This window comes from Schistocerca americana, chromosome 7 (genome assembly GCF_021461395.2).
Source record: "Schistocerca americana isolate TAMUIC-IGC-003095 chromosome 7, iqSchAmer2.1, whole genome shotgun sequence".
NCBI lineage: Eukaryota > Metazoa > Arthropoda > Insecta > Orthoptera > Acrididae > Schistocerca > Schistocerca americana.
In genome coordinates, this window is record NC_060125.1 from 479,266,061 (window position 1) to 479,282,425 (window position 16,365).

Here is a 16,365-nt window from a genome sequence, read left to right on the forward strand (position 1 = left end):
TTCGAACAAAAAAACAACTCAGGTGAATGTGCTGCGACAGAGCTGATCACATTCATGCCAGTAATTTGAGAACCATGTTATTTACTCATGTCAATGCTAGCTATACAACATGTGTTTACATGGATCCTGTAAAGTAACGTTGTGGAAACGGGAGCAGTATTTTCCTTCCTCAGAGAGTACGGCACGCCACATTCCCTGCAGATAAACAGTGGGCTGCGTAAACAAGCAGGTATGATCGATACTCTCACATTATGATATTATTTTTCCTCCGTCTGTCTCTGAACTTTATCTGCATCGACGGAACTAGCGCTTTACTCTGAATGTAAGAAATATGTGGAATCAACAAAAAGAAAATCTAGCAACGGCTCTCCATTGCCCACTCGAGCAGCTGAGTGAAAAGAAGGTGGATATACAACGTTTTAAGGTAAACAAATTCTTCTGAAGCAGTGACGGACCCGTAAATACGCGTAAGATGCCACGTTACTCACGATGAAGGCTGTTGGAGAACCTTTCGCATATATGTTATGTACTCGCAATTGCGAATACGGACAGGCAGGAGCTGTATAACGGAATGAGGATAATGCAGATTTGTGCCAAACCAGGATACGAACCCGGATATCCCGCTTATCACGAGCGATCGCCTTACTGTCAGGCTATTCGAACACAACTTACGTCCAGACCGTAACTTTCATATGTCGTCAGCCAAGGCTCCACAGCTTGCACTCGTACATTCGTTATGTAACTCCCAGTACAAGGGTGATATTTAAATTGAATTGAACGAGAAACCAGTTCAAGGTGCAAATATTATATTTTTCATTCGATGATTAGTTTCGAGGAGATACTCATTTTCAAATCAACATAACAAATTCGAAAATGGCGTTTTCGACGATATCAAATAATATGTGATGCATTCAGATAACTGTATGCACTGTAAGTATAGATAACTGTATGCACTTAAATGTACATGATTTGAAATTGGGTCTCGAATGAAAAATAAAATATTTGCAACTTTACTGGTTTTTTCGTTCTGTTGATTAAAAAGAAGCTGTTAATCCAAACTACTCCAGCAGGCTGGAAGTTCGTAAATTTTAATTGAAGTCGCTAGACCGGTGTCGGCGGATGAAACAATATTGCAGTGCCTAAGTTGTTCAGAAATACGATACAACGATTCTTCGTACATGCATACATCTACTGCGTTGAATAAAGCCGTTATGAAATACATGAAGTGTTCTCACAGTTGCGAATACGGATAACCAGCAGCTGTATAATGGAAGGGTAGCAATGAAAATTTGTGGCGGACCGGGACACGAAACCAGACCTCCCGTTTATCGCGATCAGTCTTCTTACCATTAGGCTATCCGAGCACGACTCACTGCTGGACATAAACTTAAACATGTCGCCAGCCGTGACAGCATTTCACATTGTTGGAAACTGGCTCTGGAGTAAATGTACCTTCCCATATTCCATTCGTCTACAGTAAAAAAGGGGATGTTACAACCTTAGTGATGGAAGGAAAAGATACCTCCAGCAATGAAACCGAGATCTGTAACCGATATGGTAACTCAGTTCACCAGGGAAAATAATATCAACCACTTTACATGAGCGACAATCATCACTTTGGAGCGCTGCCCATGTTTTTTACTGGTACCAGGCAGTTCATGTCACCGTCCATGACTGGTGTCATTACTGCTACTGAAGTGATGTGTATGTACCTTTCGGCAGCATGCCGTCAGCTTAATAAAATGGGTCGACGTGGAGACGTGACAGAATGACTAATGCTCTTATGACCATTCTGTGAATGAAATTCCCCGGTTTGGTGGTGTTTCAAAGCGGACTGCACAGTGTCACCCACAATTTTAAGCTTGTTTACGCTGCGTTGTATAGCAAGCTATGTTTTAAAATACTCTGCCTAACAAGAAACATGAAGCACCCAAAATAAATGATGGAGCTTCAATGTAACTACCTACACTTGCACACCACCGGCCTCCATGAGCGGAAGCATCAGCAATGATCAATGACATGAGGGTGAAGAAGACAATGGGAGCCACTGTATTAAAGACACATAATGTGTATCCACAGGACATGTGGCCTCTGTTTCAAATACACTCCTGGCTATTAGAATTGCTACACCAATAAGAAATGCAAATGATGAACGGGTATTTATTGGATAAACATATTATACTAGAACTGACATGTGATTACATTTTCACGCATTTTGGGTGCATAGATCCCGAGAAATCAGTACCCAGAACAACCACTTCTGGCGGTAATAACGGCCTTGATACGCCTGGTCATAGAGTCAAACAGAGCTTGGATGGCGTGTACAGCTACGGCTGCCCATGCAGCTACAACACGATACCACAGTTCATCAAGAGTAGTGACTGGCGTATTTTGACGAGCCAGTTGCTCGGCCACTAGTGAAGAGACGTTTTCAGTTGGTGAGAAATCTGGAGAATGTGCTGACCAGGGCAGCAGTCGAACATTTTCTGTATTCAGAAAGGCCTGTACAGGTCCTGCAACATGCGATCGTGCATTATCCTGCTGAAATGTAGGGTTTCGCAGGAACTGAATGAAGGGTAGCGCCACGGGTCGTAACACATCTGAAATGTAACGTCCAATGTTCAAAGTGCCGTCAATGCGAAGAAGAGGTGACCGAGATGTGTAACCAATGGCACCCCATACCATCACGCCGGGTGATACTCCAGTATGGCGATGACGAATACACGCTTCCAATGAACGTTCACCGCTATGTCACCAAACACGGATGTGACCATCATGATGCTGTAAACAGAATCTGGATTCATCCGAAAAAATGACGTTTTGCCATTCGTGCAACCAGGTTCGTCGTTGACTAAACTATCGCATGCGCTCTTGTCTGTGATGCAGCGTCAAGCGTAAACGCAGCCATGATCTCCGAGCTGATAGTCCTTGCTGCTGGAAACGTCATCGAACTGTTCGTGCAGATGGTTGTTGTCTTGCAAACGTCCCCATCTGTTGACTCAGGGAACGAGACGTGGCTGCACGATCCGTTACAGCCATGCGGGTAAGATGCCTGTCATCTCGACTGCTAGAGATACGAGGCAGTTGGGATGCAGCACGGCGTTCCGTATTACCCTCCTGAACCCACTGGTTCCATATTTTGCTAACAGTCATTGGATCTCGACCAACGCGAGGAGCAATGTCGCGATACGATAAACCGCAATCGCGATGGGCTACAATCCGACCTTTATCAAAGTCGGAAACGTGATGGTAGGCATTTCTCCTCCTTACACGAGGCACCACAACAACGTTTCACCAGGCAACGCCGGTGGTGGTGGTGGTTAGTGTTTAACGTCCCGTCGACAACGAGGTCATTAGAGACGGAGCGCAAGCTCGGGTTAGGGAAGGACTGGGAAGGAAACCTGCCGTGCCCTTTCAAAGGAACCATCCCGGCATTTGCCTGAAACGATTTAGGGAAATCACGGAAAACCTAAATCAAAAAAATGGCTCTGAGCACTATGGGACTCAACTGCTGAGGTCAGTAGTCCCCTAGAACTTAGAACTAGTTAAACCTAACTAACCTAAGGACATCACAAACATCCATGCCCGAGGCAGGATTCGAACCTGCGACCGTAGCGGTCTTGCGGTTCCAGACTGCAGCGCCTTTAACCGCACGGCCACTTCGGCCGGCAAACCTAAATCAGGATGGCTGGAGACGGGATTGAATCGTCGTCCTCCCGAATGCGAGTCCAGTGTGCTAACCACTGCGCCACCTCGCTCGGTAGGCAACGCCGGTCAACTGCTGTTTGTGTATGAGAAATCCGTTGCAAGTTTTCCTCATGTCAGCACGTTGAAGGTGTAACCACCGGCGCCAACCTTGTATGAATGCTCTAACAAATCATTTGCACATAACAGCATCTTCTTCCTGTCGGTTAAATTTCGCGTCTGTAGCACGTCATCTTCATGGTGTAGCAATTTTAAGGGCCAGTAGTGTATCATGATGATCTCTCCACTCACAAAAGATCCTAAGAAGAAGATTGAATAATCAACGAAAGGGTAATGTTTTACGAGTCGGGGTGTGGAATATCAGATGTTTAAACTTGATAGTGGTGATAGAAATTCTGGAAAGAGAAACGCTAAGGCTCAATCTAGTTATGGCGGAGGTCAGTGATGTGAAATTGAAAGAAGACAAACATTTCTTGTCACATGAGTATAGGGTAATATCAACAGCGGCAGAAAATGGTATAACGGTTACAACGGCAGTGGAATTCGTTGTGAATGAGAAGGTAGTGCAGAGAGTGAGTTACTGCGAAGAGTTTAGTGACACGGTTGTTCTCCTCTGAGTCGACAGCAAACCATCACCGACAAAGATAGCTCAGGTATACATGCAGACGTAGCAATCTGAAGATGAAGAGATAGAGAAAGTATGTCAGGATGTTAAACGGGTAATACAGTACGTAAAGAGGGACTAAAATCTAATACTTATGGGGATCAGACTGCAGTTGTAGGGGAAGGAGCAGATTAATTGTTTACGGGAGAATACGGCTTGGTAGTAGGAATGAGAAAGGAGAAAGAATGAGTTCTGCAATAAATGTCAGTTAGCAACAGCGAATACTAGGATCAAGAAATACAAAAGGAGGAGATATACTTGGAAAAGGCCGGGATATACGAAAATATTTCAACTAGATTACACAAAGATCAAGTGCAGATACCAAAATCAGATGTTTGATTGTGAGGCGTACCCAAGAGCAGATATAAAGAGTAGGCTACTGTTTAAAAGACTATTCAGGAGAATCCCTACACAAAGAAGAGGGATACGGAATAGCTAAGGAATGAAGAGATACGCTTGAAGTTCTCTGAGCCTGTAGATACTGTGATAATGAATATCTTAGTCGGCAGTTAAGTTGAAGAGGAATGGGCAGTCACAGAAATTGGAATGAAAACCATCGGCATATAGAAGATAACTGCGAAGAACCCATGAGTAGCAGAAGAAATACTTCAGTTGATTGATGAAGAAACGAAGTACAAATATGCTCACGGAAATTCTGGGATATAGAAATAGAAGTCACCTAAGAATGAAACAAACAGGAAGTGAAGGAAAGCTAAGTCTTAATGGCCTGCATTAAGAATGTGAAGCAACCGAAAACGAAATGATTGTCGGAAGGAACCTTCGCTGAAAATAAAACAAGGACGGTAACATTAAGAGCGCAGTGGAAATTCCAGTATCAAATGCAGAAAGGGGGGGGGGGGGGGGAATTGAAAGAAGACAAGCATTTCTTGTCACATGAGTATAGGGTAATATATACTGAATATACTGAACGCCTCTATGAGGTGGACGAATTATCTGATGACGTGGTGGGAGAAGAAGCAGCAGTCGATACAGAAAAGAAAGGGGATCGAGTGCTAGAATGTAGATTTACAAGTGCGCTGGAAGACTTAAAATCATATTAGGCAGAACCGATAGATAACATTCCACCAGAATTTCTAAAATTATATCGAGAAGTGGCAAGCGAAACGGCTATTCACGTTGGTGTGTAGAATACAAGACTCTGGCAATTTCGAAGAACTGCAAGTGCCGACAGGCGAGAGAATTATCGCACTTACAGCTTATCATTCATGTTTCTGATATGAATAATATACACATGATTGGATAAGATAATTCAGGGTTTGTTAGATGACGATCAGTTTGGCTTTGGGAAAGGTAAAGGAGCCAGAGAAGCAGCTGTGACATTGTGGCTAATAATGGAAGCAAGATTAAAGAAAAAGCAAGATACCCTCAGAGGACTCGTCGACCTGAGAAAAGTGTTCGATAATGTAAAATGGTGCAAGATGTTCGAAATTCTGAGAAAAAAGAGCTAAGCTATATGGGAAAGATAGATAATATACAATATGGTCAAGAAAGAAAAGGGAATAATAAGAGCTGTAGACCAAGTACTAAGTGCTCGGATTAAAAGTGGTGTGAGATAGGGATATAGTCTTCCACCGCTTCTTTTCAATCTGTACATTGAAGGAGCAATGACGGAAATAAAAGAAAGGTTCAAGCGTTTAATAATTTTTTATAATGTGGGACCACAGTCATAATACACTCCTGGAAATTGAAATAAGAACACCGTGAATTCATTGTCCCAGGAAGGGGAAGCTTTATTGACACATTCCTGGGGTCAGATACATCACATGATCACACTGACAGAACCACAGGCACATAGACACAGGCAACAGAGCATGCACAATGTCGGCACTAGTACAGTGTATATCCACCTTTCGCAGCAATGCAGGCTGCTATTCTCCCATGGAGACGATCGTAGAGATGCTGGATGTAGTCCTGTGGAACGGCTTGCCATGCCATTTCCACCTGGCGCCTCGGTTGGACCAGCGTACGTGCTGGACGTGCAGACCGCGTGAGACGACGCTTCATCCAGTCCCAAACATGCTCAATGGGGGACAGATCCGGAGATCTTGCTGGCCAGGGTAGTTGACTTACACCTTCTAGAGCACGTTGGGTGGCACGGGATACATGCGGACGTGCATTGTCCTGTTGGAACAGCAAGTTCCCTTGCCGGTCTAGGAATGGTAGAACGATGGGTTCGATGACGGTTTGGATGTACCGTGCACTATTCAGTGTCCCCTCGACGATCACCAGTGGTGTACGGCCAGTGTAGGAGATCGCTCCCCACACCATGATGCCGGGTGTTGGCCCTGTGTGCCTCGGTCGTATGCAGTCCTGATTGTGGCGCTCACCTGCACGGCGCCAAACACGCAGACGGCCATCATTGGCACCAAGGCAGAAGCGACTCTCATCGCTGAAGACGACACGTCTCCATTCGTCCCTCCATTCACACCTGTCGCGACACCACTGGTGGCGGGCTGCACGATTTTGGGGCGTGAGCGGAAGACGGCCTAACGGTGTGCGGGACCGTAGCCCAGCTTCATGGAGACGGTTGCGAATGGTCCTCGCCGATACCCCAGGAGCAACAGTGTCCCTAATTTGCTGGGAAGTGGCGGTGCGGTCCCCTACGGCACTGCGTAGGATCCTACGGTCTCGGCGTGCATCCGTGCGTCGCTGCGGTCCGGTCCCAGGTCGACGGGCACGTGCACCTTCCGCCGACCACTGGCGACAACATCGATGTACTGTGGAGACCTCACGCCCCACGTGTTGAGCAATTCGGCGGTACGTCCACCCGGCCTCCCGCATGCCCACTATACGCCCTCGCTCAAAGTCCGTCAACTGCACATACGGTTCACGTCCACGCTGTCGCGGCATGCTACCAGTGTTAAAGACTGCGATGGAGCTCCGTATGCCACGGCAAACTGACTGACACTGACGGCGGCGGTGCACAAATGCTGCGCAGCTAGCGCCATTCGACGGCCAACACCGCTGTTCCTGGTGTGTCCGCTGTGCCGTGCGTGTGATCATTGCTTGTACAGCCCTCTCGCAGTGTCCGGAGCAAGTATGGCGGGTCTGACACACCGGTGTCAATGTGTTCTTTTTTCCATTTCCAGGAGTGTATATTTCTTTAAATTCAGTACCACCATTAGACTGTATTTTATTTGCAGTGTTACATTTACACGATCATGATTTCGGCTTCAAGGTGCCATTGCAAAAAACACTTGGTAATGTTACCTTGAAGCCGAAATCATGATCGTGTAACACTGCAAATAATAAACAGTCTAACGGCGGTATTGACTTTAAACATCAAGAGTTAAATTAAAATTAAAGGTGAATGGATATCAGTTATAAGATTCGCTGACGACACTGCCCTGCTCACTGAAAGTGAAGAATTACTTGATCTGCTGAATGGAATGAATAGTCTAATGAGTACAGAATACGAATTGCGAGTAAGCCGAACAAAGACGAAAGTAATGAGAAGTAGCAGAAGTGCAAACAGTTAGAAACTGAAAGTGAGGATTGGTGATCACGAAGTAGATGAATTTAAGGAATTGTGATACATAGGCAGCAAAATGATGCATGACGGACAGAACAACGAGGACATAATAAGCTGACTACCAATGACAAAAAGGGCATTCCTGACCAAGAGAAGTGTACGACTATGAAACATAGCCCCTAATTTGAGGAAGAAAATTCTGAGAATGTACGTTTGGAGCAGAGCATTGTTGGGTACTGAAACATGGACTTTGTGAAAACCGGAAAAGAAGACAATCGAAGGATTTGAGATGTGGTACTACAGAAGAGTTCTGGAAATTAGATGAACTAATAAGGTAAGAACACAGGAAATCTCTGCAGAATCAGTGAGGAAAGGAATATGTGGAAAACACTGACAGAAAGGAGGGACAGGATGGTAGGACATCAGTTAAGTCATAAGTGAATAAATTCCATGGTACTAAAGGGAATCGTTAATGGTAAAAATTGTAGAGGAAGACAGGTTGAATACATCCACTAAATATTTGATGACGTTGGTTGTGAGTGCTACTGCGAGATGAAGAATTTGGCACAGGAGAGGAAACCGTGGCTGGCCGCATAAAACCAGTCAGAAGAAAAAAAAAAGAATACAATGAGGGAGACTATGACAGAGATGACAGAGTCTGGCTCCTGCTACTGATAAGAACTTCGAGAAAGTGGCAGAACAAAGAAGTGGGACACAATGGATAGGAATGCGTTTTTCTCTCATGTTGTTCAGACAAGAGTGTTAAGGGACGATGCTCGTATGTTGACAAGAATTTAGAAGAGACAGAGTATATGCAAACCTCTGCTGCTGTCCACAAGCAGTCAGTATAGCTGTGCACGTGATGGTAATAATAATAATAATGAGCGTATGGCATTGGTGGCCGGGAGACCCCTCGCGGGGCGGTTCGGCCGCCGCTCCACAAGTTGTTTAACGCCACTACGGCGACTTGCGAGTGAATGAGGATGAAAAGATAATGAAACACACACAACACCCAGTCATCTAGAGATAGAGAAAATCTCTGACCCGTCCGGGAATCGAGCCTTTTTTTTTGTAACCATATACATTTATTTAAATATATTAACAACGATACATTAAAAAAATACATTTTATTCTATTAACCTATTATATTCGTAGTGTTGGTTAATATTACTGCCGTTTTATAGGTTTTCGTTATTATATTTTTCCTTTTTCGTTTTTCTCTTATTGTTGTTCCTTAAACCCTTTTACATGGTCATTTGTCGTTTTTTGGTGGGGGGGCGGGGGGTAGACATTGAGACATTGCAGGACAGGCATAACTGTTTATATTTAGCATCGATGCATTGATTTTGAGTTTATGTTTCTGTATGTGATGCACTTGTGATGCCACAGGCACATTGTGTATTCTGGTTTGATCTCTTCCTCTAGTTTACACTGTTAGGTGGGACAGTATGAGGGAAACATCACCATGATAGATGGAGCAGAAGTGTAAGGAACTTTTTTAGATATACTACAGATTATACCAAAATTGAAGAAGAGAGAAAATTTTGTCATATTATGTAAGAGATGCAGAAAGGAGAGTGTGAGTAAACAATAGAATTTTATGGGCACAAAGTAAAGAAAATCATTTAAAAAAAAAGAAATAATAATAATAATAATTGTGAGTAGTTGGCACTTTCCACTAAGTAATGCTTGTCTCCTAGACAATATAGTACAAATGATGAAAAAAAATTAATAAAAGACTGGTAGTACTACTGGGCATACTTTTGACACTGTTTTGGCCGCGAGCATGGTAGATGTTTGGTGAGAAGCACTTTGGGACCTAGTGCGCGGGAACCGAGAACGCTACCGCAAGACCACGAGCCGCGGACCACATTATGGTGAGATTGAAATACCTGAACATCCTAAATACGTCAAACACAGGCGTTCTTAACCAGATCTAGGCACGGTGAGCCTTCCTGAGAAGATTGTTGCAGAATATCATCGATGTAATCAATAATTCAAAGTATTAATGTTCGTACAAGTCCCTTTTTCAGTTCAAGAGGGAAGAGCTTTTTCTATTTTGTATGACCTGGAGGGATGCTAATGCTTTCTTGCACGTTGCAGTTAGGTGTTTAGTCCTGTTTGGATTTTCATCTATTATGATTACCTAGTAGCCTCTGTCAAAAAGGTTCAAATGGCTCTGAGCACTATGCGACTTAACTTTTGAGGTCATCAGTCGTCTAGAAATTAGAACTAAACTAATCTATGGACAGCCGGCCGGAGTGGCCGAGCGGTTCTAGGCGCTACAGTCTGTAACCACGCTACCGCTACGGTCGCAGGTTCGAATCCTGCCTCGGTCATGGATGTGTGTGATGTCCTTAGGTTAGTTACGTTAAAGTAGTTCTAAGTTCTAGGGAAATGATGACCGCAGAAGTTAAGTCCCATAGTGCTCAGAGCCATTTAAACCATTTTTTAACCTAAGGACATCACACACATCCATGCCCGAGGCAGGATTCGAACCTGCAACCGTAGCGGTCGCTCGGCTCCAGACTATAGCGCCTAGAACCGCACGGCCACTCCGGCCGGCGTAGACTCTTTGCTGATGCACGGAAGCTGTATTATCTACATGCTCCGACAGCCACCATTCTGTGCATTTTGGAGAGTCTATCACCGTGTTTTAATCTATAAGCAGGTAGAACCCTACTAGTCCTAGGCTCCTGGTAGTGAGAACACGGTGCGAGCCCGTGCCCCCGCGGCCTTTGGCAGGCGCCCCGCACGGCTGTCGTTAGGGCCTGGAATACCTCGCAGGCGGGCGGGCGGCGCGTCCTGACCGGAACGCCGCACCGGCCGGAAGCGGCGGCGACCCCGCCGGCCGGGCGTCCTTTGTTGTGGGCTGGAGCTGGAGGGCCCTCCAGGCCGCTCTCGCCGCCATTGTTCGCCGGCGCCCCCTCAGCCCGTGTCGGCCCACACGGAGGGCCGCTGTCCCCGCCAGGGCAAACGCCACATTTCGCACCGGTCACCTCTCACCGACAGCCTTGTAATGCCATAATCTTGCCTCGAATAGCCGAAATTTTCAATAAGAATCACGTTTGAAACAATGGTGCCACACAAAGTGCTTAATTATTTGCATGTAAAACTTCCACGCGCTAATACTGAAATTAATTTTGACATCTGGCGCAAGTCATATATAATCGACTCAATAATCCACGTTTCGCAATGCTATATACACTACTGGCCATTAAAATTGCTACACCACGAAGATGACGTGGTACGACGTGAAATTTAAATGACAGGAGGAAGATGCTGTGATATGCAAATGCTTAGCTTTTCAGAGCAATCACACAAGGTTGGCGCCGGTGGCGACACCTACAACGTGCTGACATGAGGAAAATTTCCAACCGATTTCTCATACACAAACAGCAGTGGACCGGCGTTGCCTGGTGAAACGTTGTTGTAATGCCTCGTGTAAGGAGGAGAAATGCGTACCATCAAGTTACCGACTTTGATAAAGGTCGGATTGTAGCCTATCGCGATTGCAGTTTATCGTATCGCGACATTGCTGCTCGCGTTGGTCAAGATCCAATGACTGTTGGCAGAATATGGAATCGATGGGTTTAGGAGGGTAATACGGAACGCCGTGCTGGATCCCAGTGGCCCCGTATCACTAGAAGTCGAGATGACAGGCATCTTATCCGCATGGCTGAAACCGATCGTGTAGCCACGTCTCGATCCCTGAGTCAACAGATGGGGACGTTTGAAAGACAACAACCCCCTGCACGAACAGTTCGAAGACGTTTGCAGCAGCATGGACTATCAGCTCAGAGACCATGGCTCCGGTTACCCTTGACGCTGCAACACAGACAGGAGCGCCTGCGATGGTGAACGACGAATCTGGGTGTACCAATGGCAAAACGTTACTTTTTTGGATGAATCCAGACTCTGTTTACAGCATCATGATGGACGCATCCGTGTTTGGCACCATCGCGGTGAACGCACATTGGAAGCGTGTATTCGTCATCGCCATACTGGCGTATCACCCGGCGTGATGGTATGGGGTGCCATTGGTTACACGTCTCAGTTGCCTCTTGTTCGCATTGACGGCACTTTGAACAGTGGACGTTACATTTCAGATGTGTTACGACCCGTGGCTCTACCGTTCATTCGATCCCTGCGAAACCCTACATTTCAGCAGGATAATGCACGACCGCATGTTGCAGGTCATGTACGGGCCTTTCTGGATACCGAAAATGTTCAACTGCTGCCCTGGCCAGCAAATTCTCCAGATCTCTCACCAATTGAAAACCTGTGGTCAATGTTGGCCGAGCAACTGGCTCGTCACATTGCCACAGTCACTCTCTGTTTGACTCAATCCCGAGGCCTATCAAGGCCGTTATTACGGCCAGAGGTAGTTGTTCCGGGTACTGATTTCTCAGGATATATGCGCCCAAATTGCATGAAAATGTAATCACATGTCTTCTAGTATAATATGTTTGTCCAATGAATACCCGTTTATCATCCGCATTTCTTGTTGGTGTTGCAATTTTAATGCTCAGTAGTGTATATCAACGTAAAATGAGTATTTTCATAGCCACCTTAGCCCGCCTCTGCGAACCTCCTTCGACCACTGCCAGTGTTCACTGCGTACTAGCCAATTTATTGTTCGTTCCTAGTATGGTACTAATGGATGTAAACCGAGCACTGTCGATAAAGTGTACAAAATGTGGGATCACATATCATTAGCACTCCACAGGCATCCCAATGTTGCCTACTGAATTGCAAGTTTCCGTCAGACGCTAATAGCAGTCGCGTGGAATCCAGCGGAACCAATGGAGCATGCCCACTGAGCCATGCCTCCAGTGGCTCAGGAATACGAGCAGCCTGTGCCGCAGCAATTATTCGTGCTTTGGTATAGAGAGTTTCATCCTTGTTGATATTGTGGCAGCTACACTCTGCTTCTTGCTGCAGTATTTGTAAAGAGGTTTAGTATGCCTGGAGAAATATAAGTTAAGTAAATCTTCTGTTTACTGTGTTAAATCTGCTCCTGTCCAGCTGTCCTATGCTGGCGGCTGCTGCAACACTCTGTAGCCCATCTCTCCTTGTCACTCTGTACGAAGTTGTACACAAAACAAACAAAAAAACTTTAGAAAAGTAGCAGTTTGTTGTGCAGACGTTCTTGGGTAACATTCGCTATCAGCTCGCTAGGCGATTAAGAGTTGTAATATTAAAGCAGCTTACAGCTCTCAATTCAAGACCCATTTAACTTTATATGTAATGAGCAGCCCTACAAACAAAATTTCTCTCATTCTGGCGTTTGCAGATTATCATGCTGTCAATGCCCTACTACTTATATTGAGCAGACAGGTTGAATGTTTAGGACGAGATTTCAGGAATATATGCTCACTAAAAATAACGGAGCAACTAAAAATAGTTCATCGATTGCTGAGCATTAAAAGCTAGAGCATACATAGAACCTGCATTAGAATCGCTTCAAATTTTGCACCGTGCGCCTAAGAGAAAGAAATTGACTTTTGAAGACTTAATGACCAACTGAGTACCGCGCGACCGCTACGGTCGCAGGTTCGAATCCTGCCTCGGGCATGGATGCATGTGATGTCCTTAGGTTAGTTAGGTTTAAGTAGTTCTAAGTTCTAGGGGACTGATGACCTCAGAAGTGAAGTCCCATAGTTCTCAGAGCCATTTGAACCATTTTTTTGAACCGAGTACCTATAATCATAAGTTTTATAATTCACCGATGAAAATCGTTCTCCTCATGAAGATGTTAATTTGCCTATGTCTTATATTTAGGCAACGGCCTTGCCGCAGTGGCTACACTTTTCCCTTGAGATTACCGAAGTTAAGCGATGTCTGGCGTGGCCGGCACTTTTATGGGTGACCATCCAGGCCGCCATGCGCTGTTGCCATTTTTCGGGGTGCACTCAGCCTCGTGATGCCAATTGAGGAGCTACTCGATCGAATAGTAGCGGCTTCGGTCAAGAATACCATCATAACGACCGGAAGAGCGGTGTGCTGACCCCACGCCCCTCCTATCCGCATCCTCCACTGAGGATGACACGGCGGTCGGAGTGATTTTATCTCTTACATTTGACTTTCAAAAAATTTGTATAAATTATGTCTCTTTCGTATAGGAGTTGTAATTGGTATGTATTTCTTACGTACATCTCGTCATTACTCTTGATGCCAACAGATGAACCATGTGTTAGATATTTTATTGCATCAACTGTTTCTGCACTTATTTAACATGTGTTACCTGTTTCAAATTTATTTTTCATTTGCGTTGAATTTACTGACAACATGTTTTAGTTTTTTCTTATTTATTGTACTGCCTAACACGTAAACGTTGCCTAGCGGAGCTTCCGTCCGCTGCGTCGGCTGATTCCTACCTGGCAGTTCTACTTAGCGTGCGAATGTGTGCTGAAGTACTGTATTCACGGCCACTACAGTTTGTATTCCAATGTTTATGTTTCAAGATGCAAGTGAGTCAAAGCAACAATCGGCGTCTCTTGTACGGATCCGCTACGCATTTGGCTTTTCCTTGTTAGACCAGTTAAACGCCTTAAAATCTTTTGCTTTTACATTCTTGGTACATACCAAAATTTTAGCTATTTATGACTAATGCACTACCCCTACTTACTAAACGTACGTTCCCCTTCAGTCTGGTTTCCGAATGTTATTTAATACTTTTACCATCTCCCCATACTAGACATGACCATATTCATAATCTGTTTTATGTACTTTTCCGTGTGGAAATTCTGAAGACGCCTCGAAAAGCGGAAACGTAACAATATAGCTTCTGCTGTCATTGCAACGCAGACTTTTTCCTTACTGGTAACATATCACTAAGGTTCCTGCTGCATAGCCTTAGAGAGGGAGGATTTATAGAAAATTCGAGAAACACATCGTATGTCATTCGAAGAAGAGGCCCCATATCAAAGTTGGTTCAAAAATGTTCAGATGTGTGTGAAAACTTATGGGACTTAACTGCTAAGGTCATCAGTCCCTAAGCTTACACACTACTTAACCTAAATTATCCTAAGGACAAACACACACACCCACGCCAGAGGGAGGACTCGAACCTCCGCTGGGCCAGCTCAAAGTTGGTACCTCACGACGGAATTACAAGTGAGGACTGTCGCGGCCTGACGCAGCACGGATGAGAAACGTCGATGTAGACACGCCCTTAAGAGGTACCATATGGAGCCGCTGTCGGAAGGTTACTTTTGTCACAGCGCAGCGCCGCTTAGCCCACTTGGCAATTATCGCCTACGATGAAAGTGTCGTCTTAGGTAATCATGTACGGCTAGCAACTAACAGAAATATTATTAAGAACTGTATATCAAATTTTATAATCAACTGTAGTTTGAGATGAGATAAACATACCGTACTGTAACAAACGACAAGTCACAGAGCTCAGCGACAGTAATATACACTGTATTTCATGTGGACATGGATAGTTTGCATGTTTAGTGCATTATATTGTTCAAATAACAATAAAGTGATGTAATAGTTGTTGTGTGTTTTGGTATCCACTCGACCGTCTCCAGAAGTAAATCTAAGCTTGCTGCAACACCTTGCAATGTCGATGAGGATGTTTCGTTTGTCCGTTAGTAAAAAACGTCTCCAAGGAAATTTCTGAGCACCTGCAATCTCAAATCATCACATGACCATATCCTCATAAACAGCCTTGTTGAATATTAAATTCCTTTCACAAGACAGAATTTCTTTGCCTCAATCGATTACATTGGTCAACACTCATTTTCTTGCCAAGGATATTTGAGTGGCTTTAGGATGGGTTAGTGGTGCTGAGGACGAATATAGCAACCATTTATGCAGTTTGGCTCTAGTTTTTGAGATAATGCATGATTTATTCAAAAAATTAGAAAAAATTGCTAATACTGAACTCGAGCGCTACAAAGTACAATGAAAAAAGAAAATAATCTTTATAAATAGCTTCTATGAAAACCAGATAGGCATTTGTCCACGTATAAAACATAACTGAAAAGTTTCTCTATAAGTATATCATTTTCCGTCCATGACGAACCGCTTCCTGCACGCTTTCCTTTTATAGGTCTCTTCAGAACAGTCACGTTGCAGATTCCAGCAATAATCTGCCATCATATGCCTGTCCCATCTTCCTTTATATCTTTCCTCTATTCCTTTCATATCTTGATGGAACCGCTCTCCTTGTTCCTCACTGAAATCACCTAGATTACGAGGAAATCGATCCAAGTGGCTGTGAAGGAAGTGCAATTTTATGCTCATGTTAGCTCCTAAGTTTTGAAAGTTAGTGAGCATGTTTTTGACCAGTTCCTCGTAATTGGGAGCTTTATGATTGCCCAAAAAACATTTTACAACAGCGACAAAACTGTTCCAGGCCGATGCTTCAGTGACAGTCATGACACTTGTAAAATTGGTATCGTTGATGAGCCTGCGAATTTGAGGACCATCAAATATTCCTGCCTTAAGTTTTTCACTACTGAGTCCAGGGAACATATTGCAGATGTAT

The 16,365-nt window shown here is 44.5% G+C and overlaps 1 protein-coding gene across 1 annotated transcript in view; it reads right to left on the reverse strand.

Annotated features, from left to right (window-relative positions):
- The window catches only part of LOC124623028 (zwei Ig domain protein zig-8-like), a 566,694-nt gene that overhangs the window by 97,843 nt on the left and 452,486 nt on the right, over positions 1–16,365 (reverse strand). The window lies entirely within an intron of this gene.